General features: G+C 41.0%; 1 protein-coding gene across 1 annotated transcript in view; it reads left to right on the forward strand.

The window, feature by feature from the left end:
- The first annotated feature begins 276 nt into the window (after nt 1-276).
- ARHGEF4 (Rho guanine nucleotide exchange factor 4) overlaps nt 277-17,276 on the forward strand; it is a 135,977-nt gene continuing 118,977 nt past the window's right edge. The window contains exon 1 of the mRNA XM_039217646.1: nt 277-298. The gene's annotated coding sequence lies outside the window, so the exon portion shown is untranslated. The remainder of the gene's footprint in view (nt 299-17,276) is intronic.

Below are 17,276 nucleotides of genomic sequence, written 5' to 3' on the forward strand. Positions count from 1 at the left end.
GCCCTGCAAACCCATGAGCCCTAAGCCCCGGAGCCCCCGGCCTGCGGCTCACCGGGCAGATTTTCACTACCCTGGCAGGAGCACGGCTGTGTCCATGGTTTCCCTTGGAAGCTACCTGGATGTGGATAACAGCCCAGAGGCTTCCGAAAGGCCCAGGACCCCCAAGACCCCAGAAAGCCTCCTGCTTTCTCTGCAGACACTAGACCAGGACAACCAGAGGGAAGAGAGCAGGAAGAGAAGCTGGCATCACCCTGGCCTGAACACAGCACCCTCACTCAGGGACCTTCCGGGGAGGGAGGTGAGTTACCTGTGATTTGCACCAACCTGCTTATTTACCTCTAAGTGCAAGAGGAGGGAGCTACATGGGAAATGTTCCTAAGTGAGGGGAGAGGTGCAGCAGGAAGGCCAGTCTGCCTTCTGTGGAGAATGCACCACTCACTCCCAGACTCCCAACCCAGTCAACACAGTGTGAGACCAACTTCTGGGAATAAACTAGCTAACTAGTAACTAACAAGTAAGAATTGGTGTTTCACTATAATTTTGTGTTTCTGGGGGGTTTTTCTTGATAAATCCAGCTATTTGAATTCCTTTTTCTATCAACTCCCTATTCACAGTCTGCCACCAGGTGTTTGATGCAGGCATTTTTTGGTGTCTGCCTTCATCCTTCCCCACTGTAAAATTTGTAAAAAAGAAATTTCCCTATGTTATCTTCTAATATTTTTAATATGTTTATTTTTTAAATTTAGATATGATACAATTGGATATGTTTTAGTATAAAGAGATAGTTGGTGCTTTGGAATCTCCTGGTAAAATAAAATGGTCTCTCCCCTAAAGCAAAGGCTCTACCCAGAACAGGGTAACATGGTGCTGGGTCAGGCACAAGAAAGGCCACACCAGCCTGGGGTTTCTCATGAGTTGCTGCCCTCAGAAGGAGGTAGCTTTTCAGAAATTCCAGAAAGAATACCCCTGGGACTGTGAAAGTGACCTCCCTATGTGCGGTCCACTCCTGCATCCGTGTGCCCTCACCCCTTCGTTTCTTTAAACACATGGCATTGTGTCTCGCCTGTGTCCTGCACTGCGCTGGTGTAGAAGGACCTCAAGTCCAGGGTTGTCTCCAGGTAGGGCCCATGGAATAGGAGCTAACATTTCTCAGTCACCCCACTTCCTGCTTGGCCCTCCTCTGGGTACCTTCCAGGTGCTTGCCTGCGTGGGTCTTAACAAGCAGTGATATGGTTGTAAAGTGCCCAGGAAAGGGCCAGGTTTCAAGCAGGCACTTAATAAATGTTAGTCCACATTTAGGACACATGAGAAGCATGAGAAGCAAACACCTCCAGGTCATCACAAAGATGCTGGAAATACTTGTCCAGGCACTTCTCTACCATCTCAAGAGCCTTCTTCTCCATGGGCATCCTAGCATAGAAGCTGAAGAGTTTCACATAGTGGCTCAGTCCAGTCTTGTAGGGATCTTGACAGGGCCTGGGGCCAAGGGTTCTGGCCTCGGGAGGAAGCCTGGTCGGAAGAGGCTCCAGATGCTCTGAAGATAAGATGGCAATGCTAGGCGGTGGGGCTGACTTCGGAAACTGAAGTTGCCTGGCTTGAAGAAACTCAGTGGTGCTGGAGGCCAATTCTGGACTTGCTGTCCTACCAGAGATGTCCTCATCTCCTGAAGATCCTTCTGGTTCCTTGGCTTCAAAAGCTTCTGTCATTTCTGCATGTCTCTCAGACTTTTCTTTTTTTTTTTTTTTTTTAATTTTTTTTATGTTTTATTTATTTCTAGGAGAGAGAGAGACAGCGTGAGCAGGGAGGGTCAGAGAGAGAGGGAGTCACAGACCGAAAGAGGCTCCAGGCTCTGAGCTGGCAGTCAGCACAGAGCCCGACGCGGGGCTCGAACCCACAACCGTGAGATCATGACCTAAGCGAAAGTCGGACGCTCAACCGACTAAGCCAACCAGGCGCCCCTGACTTTTCTGTCCTGACAGATCCTTGTGTTCCTGTTTCCTCTTTGCCTCCTCTTCCTAATACCTATCTTACTGGAGGAGAGGGAAGTCCTAGTGTGCTTGCACATTAGAACATGTAGGAAGACAAGAGAGTCACAGATACCGGAACGCAGGAATGGGAAGGGGATAAAAGCTTTGAAGTTTGCTGTCTCTGGCTGAGTCCTGAGCCATCATGGAAATTGAAACTCAACTTGGAGACATGAACGCTCCCTCTTGTGGCTGCTTCTGGGAGAGCAGTCAGTGATGGAGTAATTAGCAAGGGATTCAGTTAGCATTCCCATTTCTTCCTTCCACAGTGCATTTAAGGAGCAAGAGTTCTTTGATTCCAATACCCTAAGACAACCATTCTTAATATTTGGTTAAGTTTTCTTCCAGCTTCTTTTCTATAAGTTTTATATATTTAACATGGTTGTGATAATGCCATCTATAGAGGCTTTAACTTTCTATGAGTTTGCATCCTGCAGTTTGTTTACTGAAAGCTCTTTTAAGGTAAGAAATTAAAAAGTCACGCAGAAAGACAATGTATAGACAATATATTGTCATAAAAACAAAAGCTGAGTAACCTCCACCCATCAAGAAACACATTACCCAGTCCCCAGACCCTTCCTGCTCAGCATGCCCTTCCTCATCTCTGGCCCTAACCACTGCTAACTTTTATGGTGTTCACTTCCTTACCTTTCGTTATAATTTTACTGCTTAACTTTACATCCTCAAACAACATAGTTTATTGTTGCCTGCTTTTGAACTTTATGTAAATAAAACCTTATGAATTCCATTAAACCTATCCATTCTATTGTCCGCTTTCTTTGGCTCTAATTATGTTAAGACTCATCCCTAACATTGTGTTTAACGTTCTTTCATTGTCATTGTTATATAGAATTACTTTGAATTAGCACACAACCCTGTGTTTGTTAGTCAGCTATTGCTAGACTTTGGGGCTTTCTCCAGTTTGGTCTGGTGAGTAGAACTGCTAGGATTGTTCACATCCAGGTGCCTACTGCACAGGCACATGCATTTCTGCCTGGTGTATTCTGAGGAGTGGGATGGCTGGGTCATTGGGGGGTGCAGATCTTCAGCTTTATTAGAAACTGTCAAATATTTTTCCAAAGTGATTATGCCAATTTATACTCCTTCCTTAAGAGTTTCTTTTGCTCTGTATTCTCATTAGCATTTGTTTGGTATTGTCAGTCTTGTTGATGTTAGCCATTCTTCTAGGTGGGTAGAGGCATCCTGTTGTGGCCTTAATCTTGCATTTCCTCTATGTCTAAAGAGGCTGAGCACCCTTTATATGCTTTCTGACAATTTGGATATCCTGCTTGAGGACAAGTCTTACCTAATCTCTTCCCCATTTGTCTTTAGGTTTGCCTTTTTCTTGTTAATTGAATACAAGCCCATTGTTGATTAATTAAATGTGCCACAAATACAATTTCCCACTCAATGGCTTATCTTTTTCCTTGGTAATGGTATCTTTTGATGAACAGAAGTTCTTAATTTTAATGTTTTCAAGTATATCCGTATTTTCTCTACCCCAAGGTCATGAATAGAATCCCGTAAATCACTTTCATCAAAGGTTTCCTGGGTTTGTTTGTTTTCTTACATGTAGGTCTCCGAGATGCCTAAAACTGGCTTCTGTGTTCCATTGGTCAGTTTGTCCATCCTGTGGAAGTTCAGCGTCTCATCACCGTAGCTGTGTAGGAAGTGTTGTTGTCCAGCTGGCCAAATCCTCCCACCTGGTTCTTCAATATGATAAACACTTACTGAGTGCCAACTACCTACCAAGCCATATTCTAGGTGCTGTAGATACAGTGTGGAAGAATATATAGTTCTCTGTCCTCAAAGGTGGGGCAGGCATGGTGAGAGTAAATAAATAATTGAGCAAATAAGATTATTTCATATATTGAAGGGACTGTAAAAAATGAAAATGTAACTAAGAAATTGACAAGGTTAATGGGATAGAGAGGGGCTGTGAGCTAGGGGCTTCCCTAGCTTGCAGGTTTGGAGCCTAACAGTTGAGCCAAGACTTGGGTCATGAGGAGCCAGAAAAGGGGGACTTTCAGGCCAAGCTGAACATTTCAGTGCCGTGGGAGATTTCCCTTGCCTACACACTGCCATATAATTTAGCCCTCCACAACATCACCTCACACTTGGGAAACCACAGCATGTTTGTGTGTTTGTAGGATGGAGAACAGGAGGAGGCAGTCTTCGCCTATGAAAGGTACCCTTTACTTGTAGAGATTTGTTCCCCCTTTTTTTCCCCTGAGACAGCTTTTTTTTTTAAATTTCTTATTTAAATTTTCATTAGTTGGGACACCTGGGCAGCACTGTTGGCTAAGCCTATGACCTAAGCTCACGTCATGATCTTGTAGCTCTAGAGTTCAAGCCCTGTTGGGCTCTATGCTGACAGCTCAAAGCCTGGAACCTCCTTCAGATTCTGTCTCCCTCTCGCTGCCCTTCCCCCATTCGTGTTCTTTCCCTCTCCCTCTCTCTCTCATATATAAATAAACATTAAAAATTTTTCAATAAAATTTAGTTAATATATAGTGCAGTGTTGGTTTCAGGAGTAGAATTCAGTGATTCATCACTTAACACACCCAGTGCTCATCAGAACAAGAGCCCTGCTTAACATCCATCATCCGTCTAGCCCATCCCCCACCCACCTCCTATGGGAAGGGAGGGGAAAAAAAAGAGAAGAGAGGGAGATTTGTTCCCTTCTTAATTCAGGTTTAGGGGCAAAGAATGTATGATTCCAGGGGAAGCAAGCTCAGCATCTTATCTATAATCTTATTTGCGCACGCGAGGGTTTGAACCCTAAGGGAGCTCAGGAAGGAGACCAAGATCAAGAGGGAGCAGCACGAGAAAGAACTGTGGATGTGTGAGAAGAATGGGGAAAAGCTAGAAGCTTTGAACACCTGTGAATGTACAATTCCCAGTCTGTTACTTCCTAACCCTGAACCTTGCTGTAAGACCTCTGTTTTTGTATCTGCAGGGTTGGAGGGGATCTCTTAGACCTCTGCTAGATATTTGTAAATATCAACTTTATGAATGGATGGTGTATAGTTTTCCTGCCCTTCCCTCCATAGTCTTCTCTGATTTTGATAGCAAGGATCCAAGGTACTGCTTCTATTTAGAGATTTTTAAATGGAGTCTGGGGGAGGGAATATACTGTGAACATTTTCTAACCTTTCTGATGGGAATATAAAACAGTACAATTACTCTGGAAATAAGGTTTGGCAATTTCTAATGAAGCAAAACCTGGGTTTACTATACGACCCAACAATTGCCCCCTTGCACATTTACCTCAGAGAAACAAAACTTAGTTTACAGATGAATCTACAAATAAATGTTCATAATAGCCCCCAAACTGGAAACAACCTAGATGTCCTTCTGTAGGTAAATGGTTAGTTAACACATGGTTTGTTTTTAATGTGTATTTATTTTTGAGAGAGAGACAGAGACAGACAGAACATGAGTGGGGGAGGGAGAGAGAGAGGGAGACACAGAATCGGAAGCAGCCTCCAGGCTCTCAGCTGTCAGCACAGAGCCATGGTTAACAAACTTTATGTTGTCTCCAGTTTGGGGCTTTGCAAGTAAAGTTCCTATAAACATTCATGAACAGGTTCTTGGGTAGACAAAAGTTTTCAATCCTCTGGGATAAATCCATCAGTGTGGTTGTTGAGTTGTATGGTAGGTATATTTTTATTGTTTTAAGAAAGTGCCAAATTCTTCCAGAGTGGATATACCATTTTACATTTCCACCATCAGTGTATGAGAGACCCAATTTTCTGCAACCTCAAACATTTGGAATTTTAGATATTTTTCATTTTATGTGTATTTGTAAGCATGTGGTGATATCTCATTGTGATTATGATTTACATTTCCCTAAGGGCTAGTGATGTTGAACATTTTTCATGTGCTTATCTGCTATCTTAGTCGGCTCAGGCTGCTGTAACAAAATACCACAGACTGGGTAGCCTAAAATTTATTTATTTCTCACAGTTCTGGAGACTGGGAAATCCAAATCAGGTGCAGGCAAGTTTGGTGTCTGGTGAGAGTCCACTCTTAGATGACCTTCTGCTCACTGTAATGTCACGGGCAGGAAGGAACAAAGGAACCTTCTGGGGCCTCTCTTATAAGGGCACTAATCCCATTCAAGAAGGTCTATGCTCATGTACTAATCACCTCCAAAGGCCCCACCTCCCTATACCATCACCTTGAGGGTTAAGATTTCAGCCTGAATTTTGGGAGGACAGACATTCAGCCTGTAGCATTTGCCATGCATATATCTTCGGTGAAATGTCCCTTCATGTCTTCCTCATTCTCTAACTGAATTTTTACTTTTTACAGTGGATTATTGAGAGTTCTTTTTTTAAAATGAGATATACTTGGCATAACATTGCATAAGTTTAACGTGTATAATATGTTCATTTGATGGAATTGCAGTATGGTTACCAGCCTTAGCTAACACCTCTACTACATCATATGATTTTCATTTCTTTTTGTGATGAGAAAACTTAAGATCTTGTCTCTCAGCAACTTTGAAGTTTATAATACAGTAATCACTATGCTGTGCATTAGATCTCTAGGATCATTCATCTACCAGGTACAAGTTTGTACCTTTAACAGCATCACCCAGTTCTCCTACCCCCACCCCCAGCCACTGGTAATGTACCCGAATCATGAGTCCCAGAGACCTCCAAGGAGCCGGCACCGATGCAAGTACAAAAGGGTCTTTATTACAAGCTCCAGCAGTGGCTCACCAGCCTGCCGGCGTCATGGCAGCAAGGTGAAGCAAAGAACAATAGCGAACAGGGTTTTTAAGGAGTAAGGGATGGGGGTGTTACAGTACATGTAGCATCATCACATAAGCACCAATTACAATTACAGCTTTGACCATTCAGTGTCTGTGAGGTGTTCATTACTTTTGGTGGGACCCAATCATGACTCTTGAGAATCCTTTGAAAATGACCAATTGTGAGGTGAGTTCAAAGGGCCCACGTGGGGTTCAGACAAGTGGTGAGAAATGGGCTAGTTTGTATCTGCAGTTTCCAGCCTTGACTCAGACCATAGGAATGTTTCTTTTTCTTTTCTTTTTTTTCTTTTTGATTAACTGAACTGAGGGCGGTCTGAGGATGGCTTTAGCCTTGAACAGTCTGAGGCTTTTCCTGGGACTGGGACTGGGGCTACGTGCAGCCCGAGGTTTCTCTTAATGGAGGACTTAATTTTTGGCTCTTCAGTAACCAACATTCTACTGGTTACTGGAATATTACAATGATCCTTGGGAGTGTTATTTTCCCTTAATTTTTTCACATTCTGTGAAGTTTTGCATTCCTATCTTCAAATTGACTTACTGCCTTCAGGATAGAAATACCTGCTGTCAGCTCTTCTGGTGATGCTGAGGCTTCAGATTCTGTATTAACCTGCTTCATGCTTCTTGTTTCCTCTTCTGGTAATTTCTCAGGTTCGTACACATTCTTCTGATCCCCAGAACACAAGCTTGAGTTCCGTCCCTTGCCTACAGACCGGGCGGTTTTCTATATGTGCTCCCTAGCCACTTTTTATTTCAGCTGGCCTATATCATTATATCTGAAATGACTTTCTTACAACCCACATATACTTGGTTGTGTTTTTATAATCTACTTTGCCCTCTTCCACTTGTAATTGGTCTTTTAACCATATGCTATTGACCATTTATGTTTAACATTTTTGTTTTTTTGTTTTCTGTTTATTGTTTCTATGTCTTTATCCCTCAGTCCCTTGGGTTACTTGCATATTTTTGAGAATTCCATTTTTATGTATTTATAGCATATTTTAATCTCTTTTTATAATGTTTTTGGTGGCTGTCTAAGGTGCTACATTGTATATATACAACTTACCAAATTCGACAGGTGTGCACATTTTACCAGTTCAAGTAAAGTGTAGAAACCTTACCTCCCTTTACCCTCCCCTGTTTACAATATAATTATCTTAAATATCTTCTCTAAATATACTGTGAACCACATCAGGTAATGTTATAATTTTTGCTCCAGATATCAAAACATAATTCATAAATCTCAAGAGGAGAAGGAATGTCTGTTATATTTACCCATGCTTTTACTCTTACATTGCTCTTTTTCTTTCCTAATGTTTGTTGCAAGATTCTAACTTTTATCACCTGTTTCAATACTTTCTTTAGCCATTTTTTTAACTGAAGTCTAGTTGACATACAATATTGTATTAGTTTCAAGTGGATAGCATGTGACTTAACAATTATATACATTATGAAACCCTCACAACAACAAGTGCAATTCCCATCTGTCACCATACAAAGTTATTACAACATTATTGATTATGTCCTCTACACTATACTTTTTATCCCCAGGATCTATTTATTTTATAACTCGAAGTTTGTACCTCTTAATCCCCTTCACCTATTTCACCCATCCTCCCACCCTCTCTTCTCTGTAATTTCTTAGTCTGTTTCTAGTTTTTTGTTTGTTCATTTGTTTGTTTTTTAAATTCCACATATATGACATTTGTCTTTGACTTAACTTAGTTATTATAACATCTTCTCTCACCATGAACTGTGAGATCATGACCTGAATCAAAATCAAGAGTCAGATGGTTAACTGACTGAGCCCCCCAGGAACCCATCCACATCTTTACCAACACTAATTTCTTGTCCTTTTGGTACTAGCCATTCTGATGGGTGTGAGGTGATATCTCATTGTAGTTTTGATTTATTTCCCTGATGATTAATGATGTTGAGCATCTTTTCATGTGTCTGTTGGCTATCTGTATGTCATCCTTAAAAAATGTCATTTGGGTCCTCTGCCTATTTTTAAATTGGAGTGTGTGTGTGTGTGTGTGTGTGTGTTGATTTGCGTGAGTTCTTTAAGTATTTTGGATATTAACCTCTTATTGGATATGTCATTTGCAAATATCTTTTCCCATTCAGTGGGTTGCCTTTTCATTTTCTTATTTCCTTTGCTTTGCCAAATCAGGATTGTCAAAACAATCCTGATTGTTTATTTTTGCTGTCCTTGCCTGAGGAGAAAGATCCAGAAAAATATTGCTAATGCCAATATCCATGTGTTTATTGCCTATGTTTTGTTTTAGGAATTTTATAGTTTCAGGTCTGACATTTAGAGTTGAATTTATTTTTGTGTATGACTTAAGAAAGTGATTAAGTTTCATTCTTTTGAATGTAGCTGCCTATTTTAACAAGATTAATTCTTATTATCCAAAAACATAGGATATCTTTCTACTTATTTGTGTCATCCCTAGTTTCTTTCATTAGTGCCTTCTAGTTTTCAGAGTACAGGTCTTTCACCTCCTTAGTTAAATTTATTAGTACGTATCTCATTCTTTTTGATGTAATTATGAATTAAAATGTTTTCTTAATTTCCCTTTTTGCAGATTCCTTATTTATATAGAAAGACAACAGATTTCTGTAAATTAATTGTGTCCTGTAACTTTACTAAATTCACTTATTAGTGCTGATAGTTATTTGGTGAATTATTTATGGTTTTCTATGGATAGTATCATTTGTCTGCAAATTGTGACAATTCTTTACTAATTTGGATGCCATTTATTTCTTCTGATTGTTGTATCCTTTACCATTTTTAAGGGCATATTGGATGGTAATAACTTCTCTGTTTTCCTTTCTCTGAGAATGTCTTGATTTTTCTTTCATTGCTAAAGAATATTTTCACTGCATATTGGATTCTGCATTAACAATTGCTTCCTTTAAAAAAAATGACACTTGAAAATGTACCACTTCTTTCTAGCACCCACAGTTTCTGAGGATGTCATTTAAATTATTTTTTCTTAAAAGGAAATTCTTTTTTATCTTACTGCTTTCCAGATTTTTCTTTGTCCTTAGATTTCAAAAGTTTGATCATGATGTTTCTTCATGCGATTTCTTTGGGTTTATCCAATTTTGGGATTTGCTCAACTTCTTAAGTCTGTAGGTTTATGTCTTTTGCCAAATTTTGGAAAATTTTAGCCATTATATAATCTCTTTGAAAACATTTCACTGCCATCCACCTTCTTCTCTCTTTTTTGGGCTCTAATTCCTGTAATGCTTGATTTTTATAGTCTCACAGGTTCCTGAGCTTCTGTTAATTATTTTTTCAGTTTGTTTTCTCTTTGCTGTTCAGAATCTGGGATTTCTATTTTTCTATCTCAAAGTTCAGTGATTCTCTGTCCTCTCCATTCTCCCTTGAAGTCATTTAATTTTTAAATTTTGTTTATTATATTTTTAAGTTCTATAATTTCCATTTAGTTATATCTTCTATTTTTGTCAAGATTTTCCATTTTATGAGATGTTCTATTTTTTTTAATTCATTTCAAGAGGATTTCTATTGCTTGTTGAAGCATTTTTATGATGGATGCTTTAAAATCTTTGTCAGATAAATCCAGCATCTGTGTTTTCTCAATGTTGATATTTGTTGACTGTTTTTTCTTATTCAAGTTGAGATTTTCTTCATATCCTGGTATGACAAGTTCCAATTTCATTCTAGGCAGTGAATTTGAGTCTCTGTATCTGTTTTTTTTTTTTTTTAATCATGCTTATTTATTTCTGAGAGAGAGAGTTGGGGAGGGGCAGAGAGAGAGGGAGACAGAACTGAAGCAGGCTCCAGGCTCTGAACTGTCAGCACAGAGCCCGATGCCAGGCTCTAACACACACGCATGAGATCATGACCTAAGCTGAAGTTGGATGCTCAACTGACTGAGCCACCCAGGCACCCTTGAGTCTCTGTATCTTATTTAAACCTTCTCTTTTGCAGACCACCTGTACTACTACAGTACAGGTACTACTACTACTACAGCTACTCCAGTGGGAGAAAGTAAGAACTGCCTCATTACTGTCAGGTGTGGGTGAACTCATAGGTTTCTCATGTGGCCTTTATTGGCCACGTGATCCAGGGATGGATGTCTTGTTACTGGTGGGGATGTGTGTTAAGGTTCACAACCAGTACTCCACTAACCCTGCCCTGGTTGAGCAGAAGACTGATACCCATAGGGTCAGAAAGCTTTGTTAATGCTAAGTGGTGGTGAAAGTCTTGGCTCTCTACTATGTCATCTTCTACATCACCCTAGCAGGGCAGGAGAGAGATACCTGTCTACCACCAGGTAAGGGATGGAAGACACACTGGAGGAGAGCCTCATTACCAATAATGGGATCAGAGTCTCCACTTCCCACTAGGCCTTCTCAACACTGTTTGCCTGGAGAATTATGCACCGTATGGCTAGGTGAGGTTGGAAGTTCCCCACTCATGTTTTGCTGAGGAAAGCAGGGAAGGAAGAAATGTTGCATGGTTTTCACCATGCTAGCTAAGGGCAATTCTTGTCTAAAAGTTTTCTGTCTTGCTAGGCCAGTCCTCTAGATAGGGAAAGCAAGCTTTCATTGGGGCTTTAATGTCTGTACCTTGTGGCATTTCCAGGTTGCAAGATTCTCCAGCATCCATATGTGAGGCATAAATAAATGGAAAAGAAAGCCTGGGGAACTCGCTGGTGCGTTGTTTGTTGTATTCTGGGATCCCCAGCTTGTGTGCTGTTTTCTCTGTACCATTCACAGTCTTTATACTTTTGTTTTATATATAACATCTCAAGTTTGTAGCTGTACTTAGTAGGAGAGAGGGAGGGAGAAGAGGGAGTGGTGTGTCAGTGCCCTCTTGCCCAGAACCGTTTATTTTTTCATAGCATCATTCTCTTGTGTCATGGTTAGTGTCTTACTCTTTCTTTTTGAAGTTACCAATTTTAGCTTTTTTGAAGTCGTCTTCTCTCCCCTACATTTTCTATTTCTTTTTTTTTCTTTTCCTATTTAAAAAAATTTTTTTTGTCTTTTTAGTGTATTAGAGTTTTTCCCTAAATGTGTGGCAGTCTTTGGCTGCATTTCACACTTATTAAGGGTAAGACACCAAACATCTATTAGGTCTATGGGCATCTTTGGAGCTAATCAACTACTGGGCTTCACTAGAGGACAACTGAGTGAGAAGTTGCTTATTTTATGTTTGGAGGTCTTTTCTCCTGGGTGAGCAAAGATACCAGAGAAGTATCTTCCCATCTCCTACCCAGGGGCTATAGCCCCATTTTGGGAATGCAGCAGGGAGCTGAGTGACAAACCCACAGTTCATTATGCAGATTTTTTTTTGTTGTTGTTATCCCTGTTTTCATCCCAGATCTCTCCACTGTGTTCACCAATAAGTGGGCTATCCCAGAGTCTGAGTCCTCTTGAACAAATATCCAACCCCATAAGTTTCTGCTGTTTTAATTTGGCTGACAGATGACAGAGGAGAATGGAGAAATGGAAAGGGAAGTGTGCATAGTCCCTGGGCTGACTGAGCTAGAGGAGCTTACTGGGTGGCCACACTTTCACACACAGACTTTAACCCAAATTCTCTGATGCTTGTGTCTGTCCTGCACAGTCTCTGATAACTTCTTTCCTTTAGACAGCTTCCTGTGCTCAGCTATGTCATTTACCCTTTCTGCATCCACTTACCCTTTTCCAGATTTTATTGTAATTCTTCACCAGCCATTGTCTCATCTTTTTTTAATTTTTCTCTTTTGAGGTTATAGAGATGGACAGTTGGTACTTAACTAATGATAGCTCTGTCTATGCTTAGCTGTCTTATCTAAAAAGCTGCTCTAGTGTTTAAATGAGCAGTTAAGAACAGAGGAGCTGTTGTTGGTTTAGTACCTACTATCTGCCATCTACTTTTAATCTATATAAAGAAGTTCATGCATTTATATGTCTCTATCACCCACTATATTTTGAGTTCCTGAAGAGTTGGGATTGTTTTGTCCATCTTTGTGTTCACATTGCTTAAGAAACTCCATGGCAGCAAACTTTGTTCTGTTCCCGGCAGAATCTCTAGCATCTGCAGTGCTATCTGGCACATACTATGTGCTCAAGAAAGGTTTGTGGAATGACTTCAGAAAGTGATCTACATACAAGAATATTCCTTTATTCTATAAAGTTCTAGTTTCACAAGATATGAACCTATGTCTTACACTATGTAATGGTGGGTTTTGATCTGCCTTGTTTATGCTGGCTGATAAAATATCTGATATTAAACAGACAGACATTAGAAGAGCATTTTGTTAATTTGTGGTAACAAGGTTACTTTACAAGGATGCAAACTGGATAAACTAAATCTGTACTACCCAATACTATAAGGAGAGTTACAGATTTGTACTAGAAATTTATCCAAAGAAAGCCTTGAAGACACCCCAAAAGAAATGAAAAATCAGAGAATGAATTTAATCCAAGTAGCATTTTTGCAGTGAAGTGCTGAGGTGGGACCTGAAAGCAAATCTCTCTATTCCAGAGAGATAGGACTCTATTACCACAGAGCCAACTCAGCTCTATCTTCCTATTAACAAACCACAATATTGGTTTACCATATATTGATTTAATATATATGTGACAAGCATTCTGCTAAGTGCTGTATGTTCACTATCTCATTTAATTCATATAACATTTCTGAGAGGTATCAGTTATCCCATTATACAGATAAAGAATTAGAGAGGAGGTTAAAGAAAGTTGCCCAGAGTTATACTGCTGCTAGGAGCCACAGCCAGGATTCAGCCTCAGCTTATCTAATACCACAGTCTGCTCCCTGACCCTCCATCCCAGGATGCACACAAGAAACACCAGATCAGCCTTATCTGTCTTGCCCCTCTCTTATTTGCTTGTGTCTATAGCATAGTGATTCTCAAGCTAGCCTCGAAACATAATGCCTAGAAGGCATTATAAACAGATTGCTGGCCCCACCCCCAAAATATATAACTCAGAGACTCTCAAGGATAGAAAATGTGCATTTTTAATGGATTCCCAAGGGTGCAGTTTATCCATTGCTGTATAACTGGCCTGACTTAGCTGGGTGACCTTGGCTCAGGGTCACTTATAAGGCTGTAGTCAATGTGTTGGCAGTGCTGGCCCTCGTTTCAAGGCTGGACCGCAGGATGTCTTGCCCCCATACTTGCTCTGTGACAGGTCACAGATCTCTGCTGGCTGTTGGCTGGAGACATCAGTTTCCTGTCACGTGAGTGTCTCCACAGCAATGCTTGCAGTGTGTCTGTCGTTTGGCTTCCTGCAGAGCAAGGGGTCCAGGAGAGGCCCCCCAGAATGGGCCACAGTCTTTCTTTTTCTGTTTAAAGTTTATTCATTTTTAGAGAAAGAGAGAGAGAGAGAAGGGAGAGAGCACGCACACAAGTGGGGGAGGGACAGAGAGAGAGGGAGACCCAGTGTCTGAAGCAGGCTCCAGGCTCTGAGCTGTCAGCACAGAGCCTGGTGCGGGCTCAGACCCACAAACTGTGAGATCATGACCTGCGCCAAAGTCAGACATATAACCGACTAAGCCACCCAGGTGCCCTGGAAGCCACAGCCTTTCTATAACCTAATCTCAGAAGTGGCATCCCATCCCTTCTGCTGTACTCTCTTCATTAGAAGCAGGCCACTAAGTCCAGCCCAGTTTCAAGAAAAGAGGCTCAGACGATGGCCTACACCAATGAGGCGAGGTCTTTGGGGACCATCTTAGAGGGTGCTCATCATACTGGGTGCTGCTATTCTGGGGCTGCACTTTTCAAACTCCTGCTCTAATTAATGGCCTCAGAACAAAGACCTTTTTTCCTAAGAGCAAAGCTCTTTGGTAAGTAAATGGATATATGACCCTAGCCACCTCTCAAGGTAGGAAAAAGAACAAGAGAGGAGTTAACTCTTTTCCATTGAGCATATGGGGAAAAAATGAAGGTGAAGTTTTGCACTTAGGACACTTAGTCTCCAGCCAGCATTCTCTATAATGGCCCATAACCAAGCTGTGAAAGTAATAATGTTCTAAAGTTAGGATAAAACAGAAGTTGAGGATAAAACCATCACTGATGGCATGAAGAAGCCCTAGCCAACAACTCAGGTTCAAGCTGGTAGAAGGCTATGGAGTAGTGTGATGGAAACATCCAAGTTGCCTTCTAACTTGAAAATAAGTGAGTTCATCTCTAATGGCCCTAAGTTACATTCTTGTGGAAGTGCCAGTACCACGGTGGGCCTGTCTTCCTTGCAGAAGGCTTATGTAACCTACTTGCAGAATGGCCCTAGAAGGCAGGGAGTCTTGCATAAAGATGTGCTCAGTTAACATCCATTCCTTTTGGGGGGACTTTGAGAGTTATTAGAGTCTGAGGTGTTGTGATTGCCTATTATGGAGTAATTCTATCTGCCTATGATACAGGAATTTGTACAATGTTGTGAATGGAGATGGACTGCATAGTCACAATAGGATGACACACACAGCCATGTGAACTCAGGCAATCACTTAAGCTCTCTGGAACTCTATCTGTAGAATATGGATAATATACCAGCTGTTTCTAGCCCTCAGTGGAGTTGGGGAGAGAAAACTTAATGAAAGCACTTTTTAAACTTAAGAGCAATATTTGGGAGCTAAAAAAATGAAACAAAACTAAACAGTGATTCTCAGCCTTGGGTGCATATTAGAATCACCAGTAGAGCTTTGAAAAGTCCCAGTTCCCAGGCTGTACCCCAAAACCATAAGTAATAGTTATGCTCCCTCCTCCTCTACCTTCTTCTCTCTCCCCATGTATGTGTATGCATACATACATATATATGTACATGTACACATTATTTAAGGCAGACTCCTGAAATAGTTAACAGAAATTTCACCTTTGTTTCCACCAAATAGTATACACAAAGTATTTGGAGGTGACATTCCAAAGAAGTGTTGTGAAAGGGGTGTCCTCCAGGTGCAGGGGTGGGGTGAGACTTGAAGAACACTATGAAGAAAAGAGCTTCTTGTCCCAGAGCCTGTGGGTTGATCCCAGAGGCCATGTCAAACACAAAGGATGACCAAGGATGGCCATGTTGACCACGGCCATGTCAACACAAAGTCCAAGTATTCTGTTAGTAGGGACAAACTTTATTTTGAATTATGTTAGGGTGCCTGAGTGGATAACTGTAAACTGGGACACAGTGAAGGCAACACAGGTAAGATGCAGCTGTGTGTACATTTAGTTAATATCTGTGCCAAGAAGTAATAAGTACCTGAGTGTGTTTGTGTTCAAATTCTGTTCTCAGGGTATATTGTTTAAGCAAGAGCTTTTGCCCCAACTACTGACCTTTAAAGTATTTCTAATGAGCATGCCAAGTTCAGTAATCACTTTGAAGACTTAATTCTTTAATTAAAGTAGAAGACTTGATCTTTTTAAATAGTCTTGAAAGTACAGATTTTAACAGCAACAAGATTTGTTTTATTCCTAATCTTCACGTTATCCAAAATTACTGTGAATAAGGTATTTCACTGGAATATGTATTTGGAGGTATTAACCAAAAGATGGGGGTAATACCCAAAAAAAAAAAAAACCTGAACAGAGAAAGGACATTGTGCCCAGTTGATATGTTCTCCTTTCTGATCTCTAGAACCATATGCGGTGGGAAGAACAACAAGGCAAGAAGCCCAATTGCTCCCACAGTCAGAAAGCTATTCACATTGAGCCAATTCAGAGGCCATTCTCTACCACTGAGATGGTGGCATGGACCCTCTCCTCCGTCTCTGCAGAGGATGTCCCCAGGGAGACTCCTTCACAACCTAGGAGCATCATCCCTCGGCACTCACGCATCAGTTTAGATGACCTGTGGCTGGAGAAGATGCAGAGGAGCTGGTTGAAGAAGCAGGTCCAGGTTGAAAGGAAGATGCATGCAGAGATAGCAAACAAAGATGGAGTCCAAGTAAGCTGTTCACAAGCCATGTGTCATCAGAGTTGGCCTGGTATCCCCTCTTCCTCTGCAGCTGCTTACATTTGCTAAGCTCTTCCCTGACTCTTTCCTGTGCTATAGTTTGTTGCCCTTGAATACAGCACAATGACACCCTTCCCCACCCCCTCAGCCTTAGCACAGACTGCAGTGGTATGTCCCAGAGCCAGTTTGTGGCTTCTCTTCCTTTCTACAGTGTGTCTCTGCCTGTGTTCAGCCCTTTGCAAGGCATTGGAGCAGAACTGAAGAAGGCAGGGCCAGCCCTCAAGCTTTTCTGTAGTGATTACCATTTAGTGGGGACAACTCTGTGTCAAACACTGTGTTAGACACTGGACAGTATTAGCTCTACTACTAAGAACCACGATATTATTATATAATCTTAATTAAATTAAAATTAAACAAAATTATGCTAAGTCAATTAATGATTTTTGTATGAAACTATCATCCTATTAAAAAATACTTAATAGTGCACACAGCATACTTTTTACCCATTCCCAACTCTGTTTCTTGTTCTTTCCCTTTATAAAATAATGATT

The sequence above is a fragment of the Hyaena hyaena genome, unplaced genomic scaffold (genome assembly GCF_003009895.1).
Source record: "Hyaena hyaena isolate Hyena2069 unplaced genomic scaffold, ASM300989v1 scaffold_713, whole genome shotgun sequence".
NCBI lineage: Eukaryota > Metazoa > Chordata > Mammalia > Carnivora > Hyaenidae > Hyaena > Hyaena hyaena.